Source organism: Narcine bancroftii, chromosome 12 (assembly GCF_036971445.1).
Source record: "Narcine bancroftii isolate sNarBan1 chromosome 12, sNarBan1.hap1, whole genome shotgun sequence".
NCBI classification, from domain to species: Eukaryota; Metazoa; Chordata; class Chondrichthyes; order Torpediniformes; family Narcinidae; genus Narcine; species Narcine bancroftii.
In genome coordinates, this window is record NC_091480.1 from 26,071,293 (window position 1) to 26,097,606 (window position 26,314).

The following is a 26,314-nucleotide window of genomic DNA, read 5'->3' on the forward strand; positions in this document are numbered from 1 at the left end:
TTTCACACATATACAGTGACTTTTTCTCCCCCCCCCTCCCTCCTCCCAAGCCACCCCCCACCCCCCCCTCATCCATTTTAGGTATACAATCTAGGTTGCATTAATTCAGTCAGACAATGTTGTCTTTCAACAAAAATACACCAGAAATTCTACAGAGATGATTCTAAATTGTACAGCAGTGATTGAATTGTTCCTTCAAGCTCCTTTGCGTAATCAGCAAAACAAAATGACAAATCTAGCATTGTGTTACTCATTTGCTGTCAACATTTAGAAGCAACAAATATGCTTTACTGGATAGTATATGAAAATTTGGGCTGGCTTATTTAAAATTGTCAACGAGTAAGAAAACACATTAAAGTCTCATTTTGGATTTGATTTTTGCATGAAATTCTTTTTTACTGATGGCAGCTGTTTCTTTAATCTTCAAGGATTTGTACGAGCTTGCATAGAAGGAATTTTTAATCGAAGCATTGCTTGTTGCTGTCTTGAGTTTTTCTTTCACACCTCGGTATCCTATTGAAGTTCATGCATTATAATCCAGATGTAATTTTACTGAGTGGTGTAGGCCTAATTGATAAATTTTTTGAATATTTTTTCATTTTTAAAATGAATATACATTGTAAAATCTTCATCACAATATTAAACTTTTTCATACAAAAAAACCAAAGAAAAACCCCTCCCCCTTTCCTACAAAATATAAAACCACACCCCATCAGAGCTCACACTTGCTCTCCATAAAATCTCGATAAAGAATCTATGTCGGGAAGTCACATCTACTTGTATTGTAACACCATCTGTTATTATAATTGGTCCCCTATATGGTCCAAATATGGCTGCCATATCTTAAGAAATATACTTTTTTTAAAGATTGTATGTAATTTTCTCCGTAGATCTACAACCATTCACCTCTGCAGTCCAGTGAGTAAGGGAGAGTAGTGCAGTACATTTTTTAGCCACTGCTGAAGCTACTTTGACAAAAGAAATTTGGAATTTAGTTAATTTATTACTTATTTCAATAAAATCTATCCAAAAGATAAAGTTCCAGGTCGTCAGCGAAGGCCACTCCTGTTATCCTTGTTAATGTTTTAGCAATATCCTGCCAAACAGGCCTCACCTTCACACACGACTACAAAAACGTTCCTGTTTTAATCCCGCATCTAAAACACATCTCCGATATTTCAGATTTTGATCTCTGTAGCTTTTGTGGCTTTAGATATAATTGGTTTAGGAAGTTATACTGAATCAATCCATATCTTTCATTTATAATTGATGTCCTACTATCCAAACACCGATCAGACCAACATTTTTTTGATATTACAACACTTAATTCTGACTCCCATCTCTCTCTCTGGACCCCTGCAGGCCTGGTTTTACATTTTCACTCTGGAGGTCAAAATGCATTTTTGTTATAAATTTAGGTGTATTCCCCAGCCAAATTGTTTTTTTTCCATTTCACCAACACTAGCCCCCATCTTTCTCTCAAGAACAACCTGAGCTGGAGGAAGTAGAAGAAAGTTCCATTAGCTACCCGTATTTCCTAATTGATAACTTTAAGAAACAGATATTTTCAAAATATCATGATTGATTGTAACTGATGGTTTTTTTTTCTAATTTCTAAATAGCTATTGTTTCAGATTATCTTTACCACGGCTTGATTTTAGGCAGGTTTTTTAAAAAAAAAAGCCATTTCTGACTCCATCCAAATAGTTTGATGTAGAATTCTCGTGCCATTGACAAAAAAAAATTCCTTTTTTTTTTAAAAGCAAAGATTATCTGTCTTCCTTGTTACATGGCAATAAAGCAAAGTTTGTCTTGTATGGTAATTGTATCGATGAAGATAATGTGGCAAAATAAGATTTGTATTTTAATAGAAGGGTTAGTTTAAAATGACAGTAGTTGGAAAATTATTTTCGAAGAAATCACATTGTGCAGCACCTGAATTGAAAATGGAAATAGCATGGAGTGAAATTTTGTATTCTGTGTCATCCTGCAACTCTGAGCAGATACTTTACAGCTTGTGCATATTATATCCATTGAAATAATAAATCTCCCTGGTTTGTGGCATCCTAGAATTGTACTTCAAGGAAATCAGCCCTTTAGCCCAAATTGACCATTGTGCTTTCCTGAGCTAGTCCACATTAAACAGATGTCCTCACTTATTGGACATTACCCCCCTTGGAAAAAAGTGCTGGTTGCCATCCCTGTCTCTGCCTCTCATAATCTAATACATCTCTATTAAGTTGCCTCTCAGCCTCCATTGCTCAAAAGAGAAAGGTCCTAACTCAATGAACCTTTCTTCATGAGACACATTCTCCTATCCAGGCAACATTCTGGAATATTCTCCTCTGCACTCTCCCAAAAACACCTACATTATTCTTCTAATGAGTGAGGTGACCAGAACTGAGCACAGTACTCTGTTTGGTCCCACCAAAATTTTATTGAGTTGCAACGTTACCCAATGACTTTTGAACTCAACTCAATCCCCTGACTAAGAAAGCCCTGCCTACCATATGCCTTCTTAACCACCATATCAATTTGTGCAGCAACTTTGAGGGATTTGTAGACTTAAAGCCCCTGTTCCTTTTATTCCTCCACACCGTCAAGCATCTGGCCATTAACCGTGTACTCCACTTCAAGTTCGACCTTCCAAAGTGAATCACTTCCCACATCCAGATTGAACTCCATCTGCCACTTCTTCCCCAACTCTGCATCCTGCTTATAATTCTGAGGCCTCTCTGAGTTAATCCTGCTCTGCATCAACGCAGTATTGAAAGCTCCCATTCTGCATTTGGGTGTGCCAGAGGGCATCAGATTGGAGAATCGTTGAAATCCCGTGGTTTTCCATTTTTTTCTACGAATGGAAAAGGATATTAAGCTTGATATTAAAATGTGTGCATTTTAGCTTAATATCTCCAAAAACACATTAATAATGAACTGATTTTTGAAATGTAATTATTGTTCAATATGGACAAATTGGTTCAGTGTGTGAAACAAAAGAAATTAAAAAAATTGATGATGGTAGAAATGTAACAGGAGAATCATGGATCTTGGAGGAGATCCAAGACTCAAATTTATTTCTCCCTTAGTTATTCCCTTTGATTCTTCCTGTTTTTTTCATTCTCATTGGTTTTCTGCTGTTGTTAAAGATGCTGGTTTGTTAAAGTTGGAGGCAAAATATAACCATGGTACTCAGAAAGTGCAAGAGCTCAGTAACTTATAGCTTAGAAATTCCATAACCTAACACCAGTGCTGGAATTAACCAGGCTCAAGTAACTGTTGTTAAATTTTGCAGTTGAATGAAATATTAAGTGCTAGTATTCTTTGCATTTTGCCATTAATTCAGTTTAAGGTAAGCTGGTTGCAGAATCGACTTTCTTAGATAAACTGCTTATATATTTGATCAATATATGTATTTTTAATGATTGAAATTTTTTTTCTGTTCTTCTTGAATTTTGCAATACTGTTTAATTGTGCATAATGTAAACATCAATAAAAATATTTTAAAATATCACCATATAAAATATGTGAATAGTCTGGAATACAGGGTGGTGTTTCTGGTTGAATGAGAACACTTTGCAGATTGATCCCTGAAGATGTACAGTACATAGCTTTTTAACTTTTTGGGAAATGGATGTTGCTTTGCATTATTTTGGTCTGGCCTTAATTGCCATTGAGAATGCGGTGGTGAGCAACTTGAATGACGACATGAGCAAATTCTCTAGATTACAAACTTGTTTCCACTTCGATTTTGTGGGTTCAAGGGTATCTAGAGAGGCCAGTGTGCCAACTGCAAGAGTTCCACAGAAGGGGCAAGAGCTGATGTGGGTAGATAGGTAGCTTGTGAGGTGGTACACTCCTCCCACCCATTCAGCAGGGCTTTTGAGTGCTTCAACTGCGTGGTTTATAGATTCTCGTCACCATTTCAAGTGTTCATGGGCCAGAGGTTCCCAGGCATTGGTGAGGTTATTGCATTTCTTCAGGTAAGCTTTGAGCATATCCTTGAATCTTCTTCTCTGTTTGCCTGGTAATGTCTTGCCACAACATAGGCTTTTGTTGGCTGTTTGATCAATGGCTATTTCATAGTTCACTACTGGGGCTGGGGGCCAATGTTGTGGGTTTTGGCCTGGGAGAGAATGTTAATGATGGTTTGCTTATTACTGTATTGGATTTAATTTAATTTGAAATTTATCGTCAGTGTACGTACACGACCTCACATACAACCCTGAGATGCTTTTATCTGCGGGCGTATTGGTCGTGCAAAAAATGTACACAAATAAAAACTGTAAATAGATAATGAAGGTAAACAATCCGACTGTGCCATACAGAGTGATGGTCCTTGATTGAGTTTATCATTGAGGAGTCTGATGGTGGAGAGGTAGCAGCTTGTTCCTGAACCTGGTGGTGCGAGTCTTGTGGCACCTAGACCTCTTTCCTGGTGACAGCAGTGAGAACCGAGCGTGGGCTGGGTGGTGTGGATCCTTGATGATTGCTGCTGCTATCAGACTGCAGCATTCTCTGTAGATGTACTCGATAGTGGGGACGGTTGTGCCTGTTATGTCCTGTACTGTGTCCACTACCGTTTGTAGGATTTTATGCTAAGAGATTTGGTGTCCCCCATACCAGACCATGATGGGGCTAGTCAGAACACATTCCACCACACATCTGTCAACATTTCCCCAGGTTTCTATTGTCATATCAAACGTCTGCATATTTCTGAGGAAGTGAATTGCAGTGAATTTTGAGGAGTTTTGCAGAGGCTACATTAGTGGTATTCTTTCAGCGCCATTAAATATCTGCCATAAAAGTCCAAGTCTGAGGGAAAAACATAGCAGGCAGAGCTTACTGCTGCATGAAAGATCGTGAGGTCATAATCTTGAAATATCTTTTTCCTCAATCAGCCAAAGGCTGTGCTTGCAGTGGTGAATTTTGTCATTTATGTTTGCTTGCGATCCATTTCTCTGCAGCCACCGTGCCACAAGGATTTAGCCAGCCAAGATGCTCTTGATAGAGCTCCTGTGCACATAATGGTGGCCGGTAGCCTTGCCCGTTTCATTCTTCTCAGGAAGTGCAGTCACTGTTGCTCCTTCCTGACAAGTGAGGAGATGTGTCTCCACAATAGATCACTAGTTAAATGAACTCCAAGAAACTTGGTGCTCTCCACTCTCTTCACTTCAGAGTTGTTGATGTGTTATGGAGGGTGGTCATTTCTGGTACTCCTGAAGTCCATGATCATCTCCTTCATTTTGTCCATGTTGAGACTCGGGTAGTTGCACCATTCTTTTTCTTTGGCTTGGCTTCGTGGATGAAGATTTATGGAGGGGTATGTCCACGTCTGCTGCAGGGTCGTTGGTGACTGACAAGTCTGATGTGGGACAGGCAGGCACGGTTGCACCATTACTCTCGCACTATATCACGAGATTTTCCACCTCTTCTCTGTGGTGCGATTCATTGTTGTTGCTGATGAGGCCGACTATTGTTGTCATTTGCAAACTTAAAAAAAATTTTTAAAATATGGAACGCTTCACAAATTTGCATGTCATCCTTGCGCAGGGGCCATGCTAATCTTCTCTGTATCATCCCAATTTTTTAGTATATGTGCTGCCAAAGCGAGCACGTCATTTGCAAACTTGATGACACAGTCATGGAAAAGCCAAGAACATCTTAACAAGAGGCAATGCAGCGATGATCTGTGCAACAGCCAACAAGTCATGCAAATGTCTACGGAGTTGATATCATGTAACGTGCTGGTGTTTAGATCATGGGTGTTAACTGGATGTCTTACACTTGTCCCTTGGTAGGTGTGCATCGCAAAATAACCATTAAAACCAGTTTCGCAATATTGAAAAATGCAAATATTTTGGTATGTAATTTGAGTATGGTTCAAACTGGTTCATTAGGAAGGAAATGGTCTCTTGTTTTCTTGACAGCACATTTGACAGACGTTTGATGATTTGAATTAAACTAAAACATAGCATTGAAGCCCAGCATCAGTGTGAAAATATGTTTTAATGATCATGTAAAACCGTTTTCTGAGTTTGGTCCTGATTATGTGGAACTCATTTCACAGCTACTACTGCCTGATGGTTAAATGCAGGTAATTGCTCTATGAGAGCTTAATTTTCTTTTTATCTTTGTGACAACTCAAAGTAAGACCTTATGCTTTCACCGTTGGGTCTTCAATACAGGTTTCCACTTAAACAAAAACAAAGCAGCCCGGTTGTTTGAAATCTGATATCACACGAGACACTATTTTGAAATCTCCAGCATACCTTGCTGTCGTTGTTCAACAGGAAGGAGATGTGTTTCAAGTTGATGATATTTAGTCAGAACTGGAGGATCTTCTGAAGCGAATTCAGATCCAGATAAAGAATGTGAAGATAAAGAAACCCAGTGAAAGGTATATGATGGAGAGTATTAAATGATAGATGATCATATTGCATTTTTTAATAAATAGTTATGTTACTAAAGAGCTTAATTGATATTGAAAGGTATGGGAGAAGCAACCTGTGAATGATTTCTATTTTTAATAATTTATTACATCATGTTCAGTGGTTGCTAAAGATATGAATAAGAAAATCAAAATAGTGTATCGTCTGCCACGGAAGCTCAACGAAATGAAGTGACGTCCACACGGTACGAGGGTGAACAAAACTTACTTTATTATTTGAATTTGCCGCATTTCCCCGTGGGGAACACCCACTTCTGGTGATGTATGTGCTGGCTTCCGGAGGCGATGTCAGCACGTCATTGCGTCGCTTTTCGGCTGGCGGTATGCCACGCAGAAGCAGGGGGTTCCCTTAGCTCGCACGTGGTGTCCACCGCGGGCTTCAAAGGAGGGCCCGCGCCGTCTTGGCTTGGCCGACCGTTGCGGCGATTCAGCCCGCCCACCCACACGGTCGCTCGGCCCGCTGCAATAGAACCATATAATTTGAAATTCATTTTAAATAAATGGGCTTAAGGTTGTGCTACTGTGCCAGAATGAAAGGAGACTGAGGTGATTTTGTTTTTAATTTCCCCCTCTGTTCTACTTCAGTTTTGCAAGGTCATCATGTGCTAACCATGAAAGATTGTTCTAGGTGTTTGCTTAATGCTTCTGTCAAATAAAAACAAATCATTTTGTGGCTTTTGCTCTGTGTTGGCAAAATGGAAATCTGGGAATTAAATGGCTGTCACTTGATCCTTCTAATTGTTGAATTGTGGACAGACCGACAAAGGAGGAGATTTTGGCTCCATTATTTAATTTTCACAAAATACATCTTGAACGCACAGGAGACTGTTATAAATTTCAGTTACAGGAAGATTCAGATTGTTAGATTAGATTTGAAACTGTGCCAGGGTGATTGGTTAACGGAACATTCTCGGTGTAGTTTTTATAACTACAGTATTTTGCATCACTGTTCTTTTGCAGCTTGCTAGCTCATGGCATGCATACTTCATGACCCTTTTTGAGCTGTTGTTAATGCACCCTCTTCTTAATCAATTATTTTTGTGTAAGTCATGACTACATATCTACAATTCTGAAGCCTTTTTCAATGCTTAATGTTTTGAATTCTCTAGTACTGATTTGTTCTACAATTTGAATCTTCTTTGGCTTGGCTTCGTGGACGAAGATTTATGGAGGGGGTAAATGTCCACGTCAGCTGCAGGCTCGTTTGTGGCTGTCAAGTCCGATGCGGGACAGGCAGACACGGTTGCAGCGGTTGCAGGGGAAAATTGGTGGGTTGGGGTTGGGAGTTGGGTTTTTCCTCCTTTGCCTTTTGTCAGTAAGGTGGGCTCTGCGGTCTTCTTCAAAGGAGGTTGCTGCCCGCCAAACTGTGAGGCGCCAAGATGCACGGTTTGAGGCGAGATCAGCCCACTGGCGGTGGTCAATGTGGCAGGCACCAAGAGATTTCTTTAGGCAGTCCTTGTACAATTTGAATACTTCAGTTGTAATTGTACATTTCCATCAAGTGAAGTAAAGCAGCAGATTGAATCACAATACATGACCTATTCCAGTAAGCTATTATTCCCCACAATTTTCACTCTTAATAAATTTTCGTGTGTGACTAGTACCTATTCTGGTTCACCCAAGTAACTAAATAGGTGCATGTGGTGTGTATGTATAGATCCTGCATAATATGTTGGCATGTGGAATTTTGGTAAATTTCATTAATCCAAGGATCACAGTGTGGATTGCCATCTTGTTTGAATAGAGCTTGCAAATTTATTCAGAAGCATTCTTTAGTTTTATTCCAAGATACTGAGACCTAACATTTCAAGTGGCTAAAGTTTTTGGAGTTTAAAAAAAAATCATCAGCTAATTTTGCATTGAAGTCCCCGTGAGGATCGAATTGGTGTTTTTGTGAGAGGAAATTTGACCAAATTCAGAGGATTATATTTGTATGTCAGTAAATTAAATACATTTAATTGAATCTACAGCAAACATTTCTAACACAAGCACCCCCCCCCACCTTTCCACCAAACTCAAAACCTTTCTGAAGCTTTGAAAGTATCATTCATCTTAAAACATGTTTAAAAGATGGATTGAGATGCATACTTTTTGTCTACCAATACTCCCCAACTTATGACCATAATTGGGACCGAAGGATTGGTCGTATCTTGAAATGGATGCAAGTCGGAATTTTGCCCGCATGCGTGGAGTACCAAAAGCAAACTTTTAAATCAAATGTTGTATTTGACAAACTAAAACAGGGATACAGGGCATGTAAGAGCCAAAATGGTGTGTGCATACTTGGTTATTCAGCATTCTGGGGTCGATAGGCTGGGCGTGACTATCTTGATTCTTGCGTGCATGTGCGAGTCTTTGATTGACACATGCGTGGTGCGTTTGCATATTTGAGTTCGGTTGGAGCCTGTGTGAGAATTAAGCGCCCTGATGATATTGAATTCATGCCCTTAATAATGACTAATCTGGCATGAGGTTCAGTGTATCTTCTCCAATATTTTCATAATGGTCAGACCAACGTTGGTGACGTTGACAACTTGGCTGGCAAAGATATTTTCATGTTAATTGGGTTATCACTGCGCGATCAGGCAGATGGATTGCAGTTCCATGAACCCTCAAACAGAAGCCAACCATTGGAATACATGATCCATAAAATGTCCAATTTCCTGTCAGAAAAATCTTTTTTAAAGCAGCAGTCATTAGAGCTAGTGGTGGGTGTGACACATATTTGAATGATAGAGTGATTTGGTACTCATACTAATTAGAACCATACAACAACACTACAGCACAGAAACAGGCCCCTTTGGCCCTTCTAGTCTGTGCCAAACCTTTTATTTTGCCCAGACCAGATCCCATGATTCCTATTTAACAAATATAAAAGTGTTCTCTTTTACAAGGATGTGGCATTGCAAGTTGCGGATAGCTTGTTAGTAAAATGGCTCAAAGCTGTCTTTATAAAATCAAAAATAATTTCTCCTGGAAATTGGAGAAATTCTGCCTTAATTCAGAAACATCTTGATGACCTAATAAGTTCAAGCAGGACAATGTGTATTAAATTAGCACTGGTCATAAGATATTAAATTCAAGATATAATTTACATTTGATCAACTATTTGGAGTAATTATTAGTTATACTGATGTGATGAAGATCTAATTCATGATAGTTTGGAGTAGGGAATAGGAAGCAAACAGTAGTTGTTTATCTCTCTGGAATTTCATACAGAGATAAGAGGTCATGCCTCATTTATGTAAGGCATTGTTAAGGGGTTGGAATTATATTCTTTAACTTTGTTTACTGTAAGGGACATAGAGTCGCTACTTTATCAAGCACCCCTCACAGAAATGAGACCCCAGCCAGGAATGAACTCGCACCCCTAGTTTACAAGGCCAGTGCTCTAACCACTGAACTGTCAGAGCTTCTGTTGAGACTGCATTTGAGTTCCCTGGACTCCCTATTTAAAGAAGGATTTTAATGGATCAGACATTTCTAAGTTTTAATTCTAATTTTGAATTGAATGTGTAGGGCACGTGTAGCAAAATACGGTGAAAAACTTTGTTTTATATGCTATACAGGCAAGCTTACCTATCCTTGAGTTACCTTACCTATCCTTGAGTTACCTTACCTATCCTTGAGTTACCTTACCTATCCTTGAGTTACCTTACCTATCCTTGAGTTACCTTACCTATCCTTGAGTTACCTTACCTATCCTTGAGTTACCTTACCTATCCTTGAGTTACCTTACCTATCCTTGAGTTACCTTACCTATCCTTGAGTTACCTTACCTATCCTTGAGTTACCTTACCTATCCTTGAGTTACCTTACCTATCCTTGAGTTACCTTACCTATCCTTGAGTTACCTTTCCTATCCTTGAGTTACCTTACCTATCCTTGAGTTACCTTACCTATCCTTGAGTTACCTTACCTATCCTTGAGTTACCTTACCTATCCTTGAGTTACCTTACCTATCCTTGAGTTACCTTACCTATCCTTGAGTTACCTTACCTATCCTTGAGTTACCTTACCTATCCTTGAGTTACCTTACCTATCCTTGAGTTACCTTACCTATCCTTGAGTTTCCTTACCATCCTTGAGTTCAACAGGTAGTGGAAAATAAAATAATATTGTTACAGCAAGAAAATTCAGTTAAAACTGTGCAAGGGGAGCACCATTTTTACCAATGAGAAGTCCATTCATTAGACTCAGAACAGCAGGGAACAAGCCATCCTTAAATCTGGTGATGCGCTTTTTCAACATTGTTCATCATCTGGCAGTGGCAGGCAGGGAGAAGAGAATGTGGTCAGGAGGGGGTGTAGTGGACTTGGTCTTTTTCTGAGGCCCCAATGAGTGAAGATGGAGTTACTGGAGGGGAGGTTGGTTTGCAGGATGGTCTGAACTCCATTCACAACTCTACAATTTAATTCTTGATAGCTTTCATCAATGAAGAACAGATAATTGTTCCATGTGAATAACACTGAATAACAAATTTTTCCAAAAGGTTTGCTTCCTGAAAAAATATTGGAGATTATGATAGACAACTTTAAGCTGAACACAAATATAATTTCAGATTTACTGATTCAGAATCAAAATTTATTGTCATGAATAAGTCATGAAGTTCGGTGTTCTGTGGCAGCGTCACAGTGCAAACATTCACATTAGAACCATCTTAGAACATTACTATATATATAAAAAAATAGTAGTGCACGAAAAGTAAAGCAGTATCTTTGGTTCATTGATTATTCAGGAATCTGATGGCAGCGGGGAAGAAGCTGTCCTTGTGCTGCTGAGTTCTTGTCTTCAGGCTCCTGTACCTTTTTCCTTATGGTAGCAGAGTGAAGAGGGCATGGCCTGGGAGGTGGGGGTCTTTTTTTTTAAAGACATCGCCTCTTGTAGATGTCCTCGATGGAGTGAAGTCTGGTGCCTGTGATGCTGCAGGCTGAGTTAACAACCCTCTGGAGTTTATTCTTGTCCTGAGAGTTGGCGCCTCCATACCAGAGAGTGATGAAACTGCCAGAATGCTGTCCACGGTACACCTGTAGAAGTTTGAGCATCTTCAGTGACATACTGTAGGAATTTGGATAAATGTTAAATTTTTTTCTTTGCAATATTTTATTTATGATTTTCATAGACTCACAAAACTCAACAAACCATTCAATCTTTCCAACATTCCTGTGTATATACAGAGTCTGTATTTATCCCCACACCCCCATACAATTTAACAGTCAAGTAATTTATGTTAATGCAGAAATCAATTGGGCCATCAACTCCTACAAAAACCTAAACGGATAAAAAGAAAGAAAAAAAAACCTAGGAATGATAGAGACGAAGAAACGAAGATTTAAAAAAAAACCCAGAACAGCTGAAAATATAAAAAAAAACATGTTGTCTGCACCATATCTTAGTTTCCCCTAGTCACACTCATTTTTCTACTCGGAACAGATTGTTACAGTATCTCGGGGGTTGGAGGGGAGGTGTTGGGGAGCTAATCCACCTGAGTGCCGACATATCTCAAGGTAGCCGTACTCCAATGAATGTGTCACGCTTCTTCATTAGGTTATATGTGATTTTTTTTTCTCTCTCCAGGTGAATGTAACTCTGCATTTCCATATTCCATCGTGTGGTATTCAGTTGGGAGTTGGACTTCCACGTAACCACTATACACTTCCTGACTACTGCCAAGGCAACCTTCACAAACTGAATTTGGTATTGGGTCAGTCTCAACTGGTAATCTCTAATATCCTCCAGAAGGGGACAACTCCGGATCCTGTGGACAATCCAATTTTCCAATTTTTTTTTCACAATGTCCCCCAGACCTTCCCAGAAGGGTCTCACCTTTGTATATAGCCAGGTGGAGTGGACAGAAGTTCCCACCTCTGCACCACATATATGAAATTTCTGGCTTTGATCCGTGTAATTTTTGTGGTGTGTGGTACAGCTGGTGCAAGAAATTCTACTGCACCATCCTGTATCTGGCCTTGATGACTCGCATCTCCATCGCCCTCACTTTGGAATATGTAATAGATCTTGGAGATAAATTTGCATACATTCCCCTGTCGAATTAGAATCTCCATGTCACTACAGTCAGGCAGGGTATGTTAAATTTATTTTATTGAATTTAGCATGCTTGATCACATAATGACGCTGATACAATGCATTAGTTCAACTGACCTAAAAATGTTTTGCCACTGATTTTTGTTTGCACTCAGCTTCTATCATGTCAGTATCCAACAATGGTCGGCCAGCATTGATGGATTTCAGATGCCCTGATACCACTTTTCCATGATTGCAATGTTCTGGTGAAACCTTTCACAATGTTTGTCACTGACTGCACCAAGATCAGTAGGGAAGAAGTTCAAGTGTGAATACAAAAAAAAATGAATTTTCAATGACATTGCTCTTCATGGTTTCATATGCTTGAAGTAGATTTAAAATATAATTGAAAATCACAAAAATAGGTTATATCTTAAAAAAACCCACAGTATGTGATAGGAAAATCTTAAGGTTATTTTCGTGATCAGCAGCCCAAAATCTATAAAATACATTTAGAAGTATTAAGGAAGCAATATCTTTTAATGTTATTGGTGTCTTCGACTGGTTGGCGTAGCGATTAGCGCAACACCTTTATAGCGCCAGGGATCGGGCTGGGGTTGGAATCCCACACTGTCCATAAGGAGTTTGTATGTTCTCTCTGTATCTGCATGGGTTTTCTTTGGGGGCTCTGGATCCCTCCCACCGTTCAAAACGTACTAGGGGTGTAGGTTAATGGGATGTAAATTGGGCGGCGCGGACTCGTGGACCGAAATGGCATGTTATCGTGCTGTGTGTCTGTGATTTTTTAAAAAATGTAAAAATTGGTTTGTTTATTATTCATTGAAAATCCTTTCCTGTTCTTGTGATGACATGCAATGTTTCCAACTGTAATTACCAGCCTTTTGATAGCTTGGTTGGTGATTCAGTGCAGAAAGCATTGTTGGTCTGGTAAATTTGCAAGTAAATGTGTTGAGGCAGATGTTATTATTATCTGATGTCCACATGTGTATTCTTTAGACTGTGAGTCACTGAAGTAATAATGATCAACAGTGTATGTTTTCCAAACTTTTAGTTCTCTCTCAGCCAAAAGACACTGGTATCAGATGCAACGCTTCAGCTGCTGCTTTCGCTGAGATCAGGAAAAATGGCACAAACAGGAATTTAATCTGGCCCATTTGTTGCCAGATATGGACAATAATGTGAAATGGACAAGGCTCAACTTTTATGTGTTAGGGTTGGCTCAGGTTTAAGTGCTCAAAATGTTTGGATTGGGCTGCTTTGGGCAGGCCAAGCTTGCAGGCCTATTTATCCACAACATTTACTTGGGTTAACTACTCATACCCTCTGTTTCTTATCTATTTTTGGTCTTTAGTTTTCAAATAGATCAGTAGCAAGTTTGAGATTGTTGCATGCATTTATTGTCTCTTCAAATTATTATTCAACGCTAATTTTTTTTTAATGAAGTACCTATTCTGCAGTGGCAAATTTTAGTGCATGTGTGTATTGTACAATGACAATAAACGTTCTCATTCATGGCATTGATTATGTGACAGGGTATATAGATATGTTTCTGGGAGATAAATTGGAAAAGGTTTGTTAGAGTAAGTCACATATAAACATTTTAAAACAGATCTTATTTGAAACACTGGAGCTCTGCTAATGCTAGACATGTCAGCTCCACAGCCTTTGCAAGAGCTTTGGAGAGTGCCCAAGAGACTTCATTAATGGATTGTTGTTTACAAAAAGGCAACAGAGGAAAGAACTTGTCGGAGCTACAGATTGTTCTGGAGCTGTTCTAAGAGGGTCATGTGGTTTTGCAAGCAGAGAGAGTCAAACAGGCTTTCTCTAAGAGAGAGAGAGAGAGAGAGATCAGTTCTACAGTGTTACAGCCAGCAACAGCAGCTGGGACTGGAACAGGACAAGCGGGCAAGCTTGTGGAAAACCCCACTTGGAAGATGCATTGTGAGTTCTAAATTCAGCCTGGTCAAAGCCCTTGTGGGTCATGCAAGAGGAGAGAACTGGCTGTCTAATGTTTCACTTGGAATAAGAGAAACAAAAAGGAACTCTGTGGTGACCTGAAAGAAAGAGGTTATCATCTGGAGAACCCTGAAGGGGGAAAGTTTCGTCAGCAAGACACTGATTAAAAAGTAATCAGTTGTGGACGTCCTGGAACAAAAAAATCTCTCTCTAAAAACCAACAAGAACCTTCCTGAATGGTAACCATTTATCTTTCAAGCACCAAAGCCTGGTGAACTTTATAAATGTTAAATTCTGTGCTCAGTTTAAGAATTGCCTGCAACCAATGAACTTGGAGATATGAGAAGTGAGATTGGACTGTGAATCAAGAGCTTTTCTAAACTTACACACACACACTACATACATGTGCGCTTAGAATTAGAAGGGGGTTAAGTAGGTTAGTTAAGTCAATAGTGATAAGTTAAAATTTGATCCTGTTTTCATGTTTTTTTTTTTTTTTTTTTTTTTTTTTTTTATTACTATGTGCAGCTTTAATCAAGTATTTTGTGAAAGATGGCAATTTTGAATCATCCATTTCAGATCTTACCCTATAAATGTTATTCTTTTTTTTTTTTTTTTTTTTTTATTTTTTATTTTTCACACCATAAATCACAATAGCCATGATATACACTTTTTCTTTTCCACACATTTACAGTGACTTTTTCTCCCTCCCCCCTCCCTCCTCCCAAGCCACCCCCCCATCCCTCCCCCCTCTCATCCATTTTAGTTATACAATCTAGGTTGCATTAATTCAGTTAGACAATGTTGTCATTCAACAAAAATACACCAGAAATTCTACTGAGTCCATTTTTTTCTTCTCTTCTCCTTCCATCAACTTAGGTAATGTTTGTTCCCGGTAGGTTTTCGCTATTGTATTTAATGTAAGGCTCCCATACTTGTTCGAATATTTCAATATTATTTCTTAAACTATATGTTATTTTTTCTAATGGAATACATTTATTCATTTCTATATACCATTGTTGTATTTTCAAATTATCTTCCAATTTCCAGGTTGACATAATACATTTTTTTGCTACAGCTAGGGCTATCTTAACAAATCTTTTTTGTGCATCCTCCAAGTCAATTCCAAATTCTTTATTTTTTATGTTACTTAGGAGAAAGATCTCTGGATTCTTTGGTATATTGTTTTCTGTTATTTTATTTAATATCTGATTGAGATCATCCCAAAATTTTTCTACTCTCTCACATGTCCAGATTGCATGAATTGTTGTTCCCCTTTCTTTTTTACATCGAAAACATCTATCAGATACTGTTGGGTCCCATTTATTTAACTTTTGCGGTGTAATGTATAGTCTGTGTAACCAATTATATTGTATCATACGCAGCCTCGTATTTATTGTATTTCTCATCGTTCCAGAGCATAACTTCTCCCATGTTTCCTTTTTTATCTTTATATTTAAATCTTGTTCCCATTTTTGTTTAGTTTTACCATTTGTTTCCTCATTTTCCTTTTCTTGCAGTTTAATATACATATTTTTTATAAATCTTTTGATTAACATTGTATCTGTAATCACATATTCAAGGTTACTTCCCTCTGGTAAACTCAAGTTGCTTCCTAATTTATCTTTCAAGTAGGATCTCAGTTGGTAATATGCCAGCGCTGTATCTCCCGTTATATTGTACTTATCTCTCATTTGTTCAAAGGATAAGAATCTACTTCCTGAAAAACAATTTTCTATTCTTTTAATCCCTTTTTTTTCCCATTTTCTAAAGGCAAGGTTGTCTATTGTAAAAGGGAGTAGCTTATTTTGCGTCAATATTAGTTTTGGTATTTGGTAATTTATTTTATTTCTTTCTACATGTATCTTCTTCCATATATTGAGGAGATGGTGTAATACTGGAGAAGTTCTATGTTGTACCAATTTTTCGTCCCATTTATATAATATGTGTTCAGGTATCTTTTCCCCTATTTTATCTAATTCTAGTCTCGTCCAGTCTGGTTTTTCCCTTGTTTGATAAAAATCTGATAGGTACCTTAATTGTGCGGCTCTATAATAATTTTTGAAGTTTGGCAATTGTAAGCCTCCTTGTTTATACCATTCTGTTAATTTGTCTAGTGCTATCCTCGGTTTCCCCCCTCTCCATAAAAATCTCCTTATTATTTTCTTTAACTCTTTGAAGAATTTTTCTGTCAGTTGTATTGGCAATGCCTGAAATAAGTATAGTATCCTTGGAAAAATGTTCATTTTAATACAGTTTATCCTTCCTATCAGTGTTAGTGGTAGCTCTTTCCAATGCTCTAAATCGTCCTGTAGTTTTTTCATTAGTGGATTGTAATTGAGTTTATATAATTGGCCTAGATTTTTGTTTATTTGCACACCTAGGTATCTTATTGCCTGCGTTTGCCATCTGAATGGGGATTCCTCCTTAAATTTTGAGAAATCCGCGTTATTCATAGGCATTGCTTCACTTTTATTTACGTTTATCTTGTATCCCGACACTTCTCCATATTCCTTCAATTTCTTATATAGTTCTTTTATTGATAGTTCTGGTTCTGTTAAGTACACTATCACATCATCCTCAAACAGACTGATTTTATATTCCCTGTCTTTTATTTTTATTCCTTTTATATTATTATCTCTTCTTATCGATTCTGCTAGTGGTTCTATAGCTAGCGCAAACAATAATGGTGATAGTGGGCATCCCTGCCGCGTTGACCTGCTTAAGTTAAATTGCTTTGATACATGTCCATTTACTGTCACTTTCGCTAACGGTCCCTTATATAATGCTTTAATCCAATTAATATACTTCTCCGGTAAACTGAATTTTTGCAATACTTTGAACAAGTAATTCCATTCTACTCTGTCGAAGGCCTTCTCTGCGTCTAAAGCAACTGCTACTGCCGGTGCTTTATTTCCTTCTACTGCATGAATTAAGTTAATAAATTTACAAATATTGTCTGTTGTGCGTCTTTTTTTGATAAATCCAGTTTGGTCTAAATTTACCATTTTCGGTACCTGTTCTGCTAATCTGTTCGCTAATAGTTTAGCTATTATCTTATAATCTGTGTTTAGCAAAGATATTGGTCTATATGACGCTGGTGAGAGTGGATCTTTCCCTTGTTTTAGTATCACTGTAATTATTGCTGTTTTACATGAATCTGGTAAGTTTTGTGTCTCATCAATCTGGTTGATTACATCCAGGAGGGGCGGTATTATTAGGTCTTTAAATGTTTTGTAGAATTCTATTGGGAGTCCATCCTCTCCTGGTGTCTTATTATTTGGTAAATTTTTTATTATCTCTTGTATTTCTACTGTTCCAAATGGTTCTGTTAATTTATTTTGTTCCTCTATTTGTAGTTTTGGTAGTTCAATTTTAGTCAAAAATTCATCTATTTTCCCTTCTTTCCCTTCGTTTTCGGTTCGGTATAATTGTTCATAGAATTCTCTGAAGTTTTCCTTAATTTCTTTTGGATTATATGTAATTTGTTTGTCTTTTTTCCTTGTTGCCAATACCGTTTTCTTAGTTTGCTCTGTCTTAAGCTGCCATGCTAGGATTTTGTGTGTTTTTTCCCCTAGTTCATAATATTTCTGTTTTGTCTTCATTATATTCTTCTCCACCTTATATGTTTGTAATGTTTCATATTTTATTTTTTTATCCGCCAATTCTCTTCTTTTGGTTGTATCTTCCTTTATTGCTAATTTTTTTTCTATGTTTATTATTTCCCTTTCCAACTGCTCTGTTTCCTGATTATAGTCCTTCTTCATCTTGGTTGCATAACTTATTATTTGCCCTCTAATGAATGCTTTCATTGCGTCCCATAGTATAAACTTATCTTCCACTGATTCCGTATTTACTTCAAAGTACATTTTTAATTGTTTTTCAATAAATTCTCTAAAATCCTGTCTTTTAAGTAGCATGGGGTTTAATCTCCATCTATACATTCTTGGAGGGATGTCTTCTAGCTCTATTGCCAATAACAGGGGTGAGTGGTCCGATAATAGTCTAGCTTTATATTCCGTTTTCCTAACTCTCCCTTGTATGTGGGCTGATAACAGGAATAGGTCTATCCTTGAGTATGTTTTATGTCTAGTCGAGTAGTATGAGTATTCCTTTTCTTTTGGGTTTTGTTTCCTCCATATGTCCACAAGTTTCATTTCTTGCATTGATTTAATTATAAATTTGGTTACTTTGTTCTTCCTGTTAATTTTTTTCCCCGTTTTATCCATATTTGGATCCAAATTCAGATTGAAATCCCCTCCTATTAGTATGTTCCCTTGCGTATTAGCTACCTTCAAAAAGATATCTTGCATAAACTTTTGATCTTCTTCGTTAGGTGAATATATATTAAGTAGATTCCAAAGCTCTGAATATATCTGACATTTTATCATAACATATCTCCCTGCTGGATCTATTATTTCCTCTTCTATTTTAAATGGCACATTTTTGCTAATTAATATAGCCACTCCTCTTGCTTTTGAATTATACGATGCTGCTGTTACATGTCCTACCCAATCTCTCTTTAATTTCTTGTGCTCCAATTCAGTTAAATGTGTTTCTTGGACAAATGCTATATCTATTTTTTCCTTTTTCAGTAAATTTAGTAGTTTCTTCCTTTTAATTTGGTTATGTATTCCATTAATATTTAGAGTCATATAGTTCAGCGTAGCCATTTTATATTTTGTTTATCTTCTCTTTCCGTTTTTCCATCATTACCTTTCCTCCTTTTCCATTTCTGTTTTCTTATTTTCAACTCTTTACCAGACAACATTCCTACAACATCCAACATTTTCCTTATTCTCCTATTTCTATCTTCTTTATCCCCAATCTCCCCTTCCCCTCCTGAGTTGCCCTTTATCCCTTGTCGGACAACCACATCTCCCCTCTCCATTTGGATTTGCGAATCCACTCGCAAGCGTCAACTGATTTTGCAGTGACCGCTCTTTTCCCCCCACCCAGCCCCCCCCAGAAAAGATTTCGTTTTTTATATGTCACAAAGGTCACTCTTTTAGTTCCCTCCTTATTCTCTCTATTCCATTACCTTCCCTTATTAATTCTTGTCTATACTTTCTATGTTTTCCTCTAATTACAGATACTTTCACATATGCCCGTTGTCTCTATTCACTCTTATACCTCTTTACCCGCATACATATCAATCGTGGTCATTTTTACCCTCCTTACCCGTCTTCATCCCTCAGTCTATTTTTGTCTTTACCCACATACATATCAATCGTGATAATTTTTGCTCTCATTACCCGTCTTCATCCCTCAGTCTATTTTTGTAATTGTTCTGCAAATTTTCGTGCTTCTTCTGGATCCGAGAATAGTCTGTTTTGTTGTCCTGGAATAAATATTTTCAATACCGCAGGATGCTTCAGTGTAAATTTATATCCTTTCTTCCATAAAATCGCTTTTGCTGCATTGAACTCTTTTCTCTTCTTTAGGAGTTCAAAGCTTATATCTGGATAAATGAAGATTTTTTGCCCTTTATACTCCAGTGGTTTGTTGCCCTCTCTTACTTTTTCCATTGTCTTCTCCAGCACCTTTTCTCTTGTAGTATATCTTAGGAATTTTACTACAATAGATCTTGGTTTTTGTTGTGGTTGTGGTTTAGGGGCCAATGCTCTATGTGCCCTTTCTATTTCCATTTCTTGCTGTAGTTCTGGACATCCTAGGGCCTTAGGGATCCATTCTTTTATAAACTCCCTCATATTCTTGCCTTCTACATCTTCCTTAAGGCCCACTATCTTTATGTTATTTCTTCTGTTATAATTTTCCATTATATCTATTTTTTGGGCTAGTAATTCTTGTGTCTCTTTAGTTTTTTTATTAGATTCCTCCAATTTCTTTTTTAAGTCTTCTACCTCCATTTCTGCTGCTATTGCCCGTTCTTCCATCTTGTCCATTTTTTTCCCCATTTCTGTTAAGGTCATATCCATTTTATTTATTTTCTTTTCTGTGTTGTTTATTCTTCTTCTTAAATCATTGAATTCCTGTGTTTGCCATTCTTTAAATGACTCCATGTATCCTCTAACAAGAGCAAGTACCTCCTTTACCTTGCCTATCTTTTCTTCTTCTATTTCCCTGTACTCTTCCTCTTCCTCTTCTTCTTCCTCTAGGTTGACCATCTGTTGTTTCTTTGCTGCCCTTTCCTCCTCTTCTTTCTTGTTTCCATTGTCTTCTGTGGTGTCTTCTTGCTGCAGGTGTTCTGCAGCTGTCGTTGCCGGCTGTGGAGATCGACTCCCCAGCTGGTCCCCCCTCCCGTCGGTGTGTTTTTTTGTATGCGCATCGCGCATGCGCGAGGAGTCGCGCATGCGCGGTTGCGCACTTTTACTCGGCTCTGTGAGCCATTGTTGTAGTTCTCTTTCTACCGACCTGAGGTAGTGGGGTCTTCTCTCCACAGCGGGCCTCTTCGGACAGGTAAGGCCTTCACCTTTTTCCTCCGTTGTCTTCTCTTCCTCTCTTCTTTCCGTTGATTTTGATTTTTCTCCTTTTGTCTCCATCTTCTTTCCACCTTTATATTCACTTTTCTTTAACTTGTATTTCTGTGCCTTTGTATTTTCTCTCGTTTTTCCCGACTTTTCTGGAGAGGGCTGGAGTTCACCGTCCGGCCACTACTCCATCACGTGACTCCTCCCCCGATCCTGTTTTCATGTTTAAAGATAATTAAAAGCAACTTTTGTTTAAGTAACCATTTGTCTTGGTAAATATCTATTGCTGCTGGGTTTTGGGGTCCTCTGCCTAGTAACAATTAGGAAATCAAAGTTGCTTGGGTTTGAGCTGGCTTTCGATTGATCATGGTTAGGTCAAGCACAGTGTTTTTGTTTCTGAAGAACTTGATCTGAATCTTGATCTGACATCCTGCACATCTTATTTCTCCATTTTGAAAAAAGTATCTGTGCAAACCAATTCTTCATATTTTGGGACATAGTGATCTATATGAAAGCCTGGCTTGTATTTATTTTGAATCAGAAACCTCTGGATTTACAGTTAATACTGCTGGGAAATGATTGAACTGAATTAATGAGATTTAGATGGTTTTAGAATTGGTTGTGTATCAAGTCTGCTCAATATGCTGCTCAGTATGTGTATCATTTAATTTTTGTCTTTTTTCTGTCTCAGATTTGGGAAATTTATTGAGTTGAGCAAAATATAGTAAAAGGGTGATTGAAATGAATTAGATTTTTTTTGTTTAATAACAGGATTGCTGTTGGCCATTTTATTTGGAATGGTACAGGTACACGATCCTTTATCCGGAACCCTTGGTGAACAGTGTTCCGAATTTTAGATTTTTCCGGATTTCGGAAAGCCAGATTTAAGCTCACCTGAATTGTGCTGCCATATCCATCCCTACCCCCTTCCAGTCGCCCTGCTGTCTCCCCCCATACCCCCAGCCACCCGACTCGCGCTGCCGATCTCCCCCCCCCCCACCCCCGGCCGCCCGACTCGCGCTGCCACCTCTCTCCCCACTTGCCGGATTTAGGAGCTTTCCGGATTTTGGATGTCCAGATAAAGGATCGTGTACTTGAACAGGAAAGGTGATTGAAATTAACTATATAATTATTTTCTAAAATCTGCTTTACTTGGTTTAAAAAAAAATATCATGTATGTTTTGACATTTTAAGGATCCTGAGGTGAAAAGCACACTTTAAATTATTGATACCATTATTATCTTTTGACTGTTAATTATATAAATCTTTTAATACTTAAGTAAATCCTTCTTCCCTCTGAGGGTTTCAAGTTCTTGGAACTCGATGATGATGAAAGCAGAGGTGTTGAATACTTAGAGGAAAGGAGATTCTTCTCAAGAAAGATGAAAGATTGATGAGAATTGGGAGCTGAGATTATTGTGCAATTGGCTGTCATCCTGTTGAATGTTGGGGAAAGATCAAGGGCCTAATCATCTACTAATTTATATCCTTGAATTTTTACATGTATTTTTGTTGTTTTATAGTATTTTAGTGACAGCTGAATTAGAAAGTTGTTTTGTGTCCCCACTGATATGTTAACCTCCATTGGACAGTGAATTACTAATTATTTTGGACTGTCAGATATGAGATTTAAGCGAAGGCCCATCTTCTCAGTAGATGCTTGGAGGACAAGGGAATTTTTCAAGATGTGGTCAGTGTCTATGAGATGAAGAGGTGTCAAAGATGCAAAAGAGGCATGACAGGGCAATCTTCCACCTTGTCTGTTAGATGTCAGTGTTTGAAAAGGTGTGGTAATGTCTTGAGTACAGTACTCTGACTGGAATGTGGTCATGTACCATTTGTTCCTCTTTATTTCTCTCTTGTGTTCTTTCCTCTTCAAGGTGCATGGAAACATTTGTGTTTTCATTATGTCCACCACATGCATTGCTTATCTAAAACATGAAACAGTGTCTCCAGTTCTAACTACATTATTTACAAGAGACTGACATCCATGACAGTCTTTTATGAGCGAACAAGATCATCAGGATTTTCCCAAGCAAATTGACATTTGTGTGTTAGTTCAGCATTTCAGTGCAAACCTTTACCAGAAAATGCTGCAGATTGGGATTTGTTAAAGAGAAACTTCCTCTGTTGGTTCATTTAATAAAAGGACCCATCTTAAATATTCACTGTTCTCCCTCTGTCTTTCCCCTCCCTCCCATATCTACCCGTGGTCCTACCTTTGCCACACCCCACCCCCGCCATTTTGTTCAAGTGGTGCCTACATTTTGGACATAACCTTGATGAGGGGTTCAGGCCAGGAATGTTGGTTCTGTATCTTTTATCTTTGGTATATAAAGTACATTGTTTGACCTGGTGAGTGTTTCTCCAGCATTGTTTTTACTTCAATCGCTGCGTCTACAGAATGTGCTTTGCACCATGATCCTGTTGGTATTTTTACAAATTCAAGTTTATTGTCATCTGATTGTACCTATACAAGCATGTCGGAACTATAGTGTATGCACGCAGACACACAGTATACTCCATACACAAATGACATATAAATGCATGGCGATCCAAAATAAATGTATTGAAAAATAATTGACAGGTTTCTAGGATTGTTCAACAGTCTCACATCATGAGAGAAGAGGCTGTTTCCTAGCCTAGCGGTACTGATTTTTATGCTCCTGTCCCTATTCTTTTAAAGTAGTGTTTCAAAGATGCTATGGGCTGGAGGATTGGGGTCCTCAATGATTCACTGAGTCCACAAGCACCACTCCCTGCAGATATTGTCAATAGAGGGAAGGAAGATCCCAGTAATCACCCTCTGAAGAGACCTCAGGTCTGTTGCTTTCCAGCTACCACCATGCTATGATGCAGCCAGCCAGGATGCTCTCTGTTGTTCTCCTGTAGAACATGGTTAGGATATGGCCGGTAGCCTTGCCCTCCTTGAAATGTGGGCACGATGCGCCTTCCTGACCAGTAAGGAGATATTGTGAGTCCAGGATAGAACACCCTTTAAATGATTGCCAGGGAACTTTCTGTTCCATTCTCTACAATGGAGCCATTGATATGTAGTGGAGAGTGGCACCTCACCTTCCTGAAGGCCACAGTCATCTCCTTTGTTTTGTCCACATCGAGTCTCTGATTGGTTCACTTGCATTACTGTACAAGCTTTTCGACCAAGTGCTACTGTTGTGTCATCCGCAAACATGACGATTCTGTTGAAGCTGAACTGGGCAGTACAGACATGTGTTAGGAGTAGTGAGTTGAGCAGGCAACTCTCTGGTACCAGTGCTCAGTGTAATGGGCTTTGAGATGTTGCTGCCAATCTGGACACTGTGGTCTTTCAATCAAGATGTCCAGGATCCAGTTGAAAGAGGGGTACTGAGTTCCAGCAAGGACAGTGTGTCCACTGAGGTATGATTGGGTTGAACACTGAACTGAAGTCAATGAAAAAAATAGCCTGGTATATGGGGCATCATTCTCTAGATGGATTACAACGGGGTAGGGTGGGGTGGTGGTGGTCAGGGTTATTTCACTGTATGTACATCAATTTGGCTGGTAGGCAAACTGGAATGGATCCAGTTTCCAATATGTATTTTGCTAGTTCAGAGGACACATTTCAGTAATGCTGTATTTACAACCACAAATGAAATATATTTTGTGGCTGAGAAGGCAGCAAGCTGCACTCAACTAGGTAAACATCACCAAGATCTTTGCTTTAAATGAGAAATAATTTGAGTATGTGGGACTGAAACTGAATCAATGAGTGCCACCTATAAAAAGGTGGAATTAGGTTGCAGATGAACCAGGATCTTATTGAATGGCGAGTCAGCTTTTTGGAATAAATAGCGGATACCTGATGCTTATTCTTTTGTTCCAAAGTAAACAGATTTGTGAAATGGAAAATCAAGATGGGCATATAAACAGGAAAATCAAGATGGGTGTATAAACGAGTAGAGCAGTAGGCTGGCAGGGTATTTAAAATCTGCGCACATCAACAAAGTGAAAGTGTTCACGGAAATTTTCATCCTCTCTTTGCTCCCACCAGCTTGTGTTAATGATCAGTAAGGACAGGACGTTGTTTCCAATTTGTACTGACTGATCCTCCAATGAGAAAGTCAAGGATCCAGTTGTGGGGGTGGGGGGGGGGGCGGCGGTACAGAGACCTAGAGTTTGAAGCTTCTTGATCAGCACTGAGGGAATAATGGCATTGAAGGCTGAGCTGTGGTCGAAGTGCAGCCGTATGTAAGAGTTGCTGTTTTCGAGGTGATCCAGAGCTGGAGAACCTGTGATGTGGCATCTGCTGAGGAACGATTGTGATGGTGGGTGAATTGCTTTGCTTATGTTTGTTAATTCTGGCCACGATGAGGTCTCCGAGCATTTCATCACAGTAGAAGTTGGTGCTACTGGGCAGTACTGACCCCTATCATTAAGGCAGCTCACTCTACTCTTCTTGGGTACTGGGATGATTGATGCCATTTTGAAGCTGGTGGGAGCAAAGAGAGGATGAAAATGTCCGTAAACACTTTGGTTTGTTGGTTTGCGCAGATTTTAAATACCCTGCCAGATATACCATCAGGGCCTGACACCTTGTGAGGGTTCACCCTCTTGAATGATGTTCTGACGTCGCACTCACACACTCAGAGGGTCCTCAGCCTTTTCAAAGATTCTAGTAGGCCCTAGATTCTAGTAGGTGGTTCTCAAAACAGGCATAGGTGGTGTTCAGCTCATTGGGTAGTGAAGCATTGCAGCCATCTATGGCGTTTGCCCTTAGTTTGTTGGCAGTAATGGCTTGAACTCCCTGCCATAGCTGTCTCGCTTCCCCCCGGAAATGCCACTGTTTCAGAGATTACCTTCCTCAGGTCATGCCTGAACTTCTTGTAAACACCCTGATCCCAGGTCCTAAACACCCTTGTTCTTGCCTTCAGCAGGTTGTGAATTCTCTGATTCATCCAGGGTTTCTGATTGTGGAACACCTGGTATTTGCGAGTGGGCACACACTCATCCACGTAGGTCTTGATGAGGTTGGTGACACCTGTTGCATATTCATTGAAGTCTATGGAGGAGTTCTTGAATATGTTCCAGTCCTCCGATTCAAAGCAGACCTGCAGATGCTCATCCTCCTCCCTTGACTGTCTTCACCACTGGTGCTGTGGTCTTCAGTCTCTGCTTGTACACCGGGAGTAGAGATACAGCCAGGTGATCAGACTGGTCATTATGGCTCGGTATACCTCTCTCATGGTGGCATAGCAGTGGTCGAGTCCCCTGGTCTCGCATGTGATGTGCTGGCGATAGTTTGTCAGAGACTTCATGTTGGCCTGATTGAAGTCTCCCACAATGATTGGGAAGTCATAGGATATGCTGTCTCATGGCTGTTTATCACCGTGCTCAGTCCCTCCAGTGCCAGCCTGATGTTAGCCTGGGGTGGAATGTACACTGTGAGCAAGAT

The 26,314-nt window shown here is 39.0% G+C and overlaps 1 protein-coding gene and 1 non-coding gene across 2 annotated transcripts in view; one reads left to right on the forward strand and one right to left on the reverse strand.

Moving 5' to 3' along the window:
- sdk1a (sidekick cell adhesion molecule 1a) overlaps positions 1-26,314 on the forward strand; it is a 681,074-nt gene that overhangs the window by 59,345 nt on the left and 595,415 nt on the right. The window lies entirely within an intron of this gene.
- Positions 5,506-5,614, reverse strand: LOC138747809 (U6 spliceosomal RNA). The gene has a single exon (XR_011347671.1). It is a non-coding gene; the product is annotated as a U6 spliceosomal RNA (small nuclear RNA).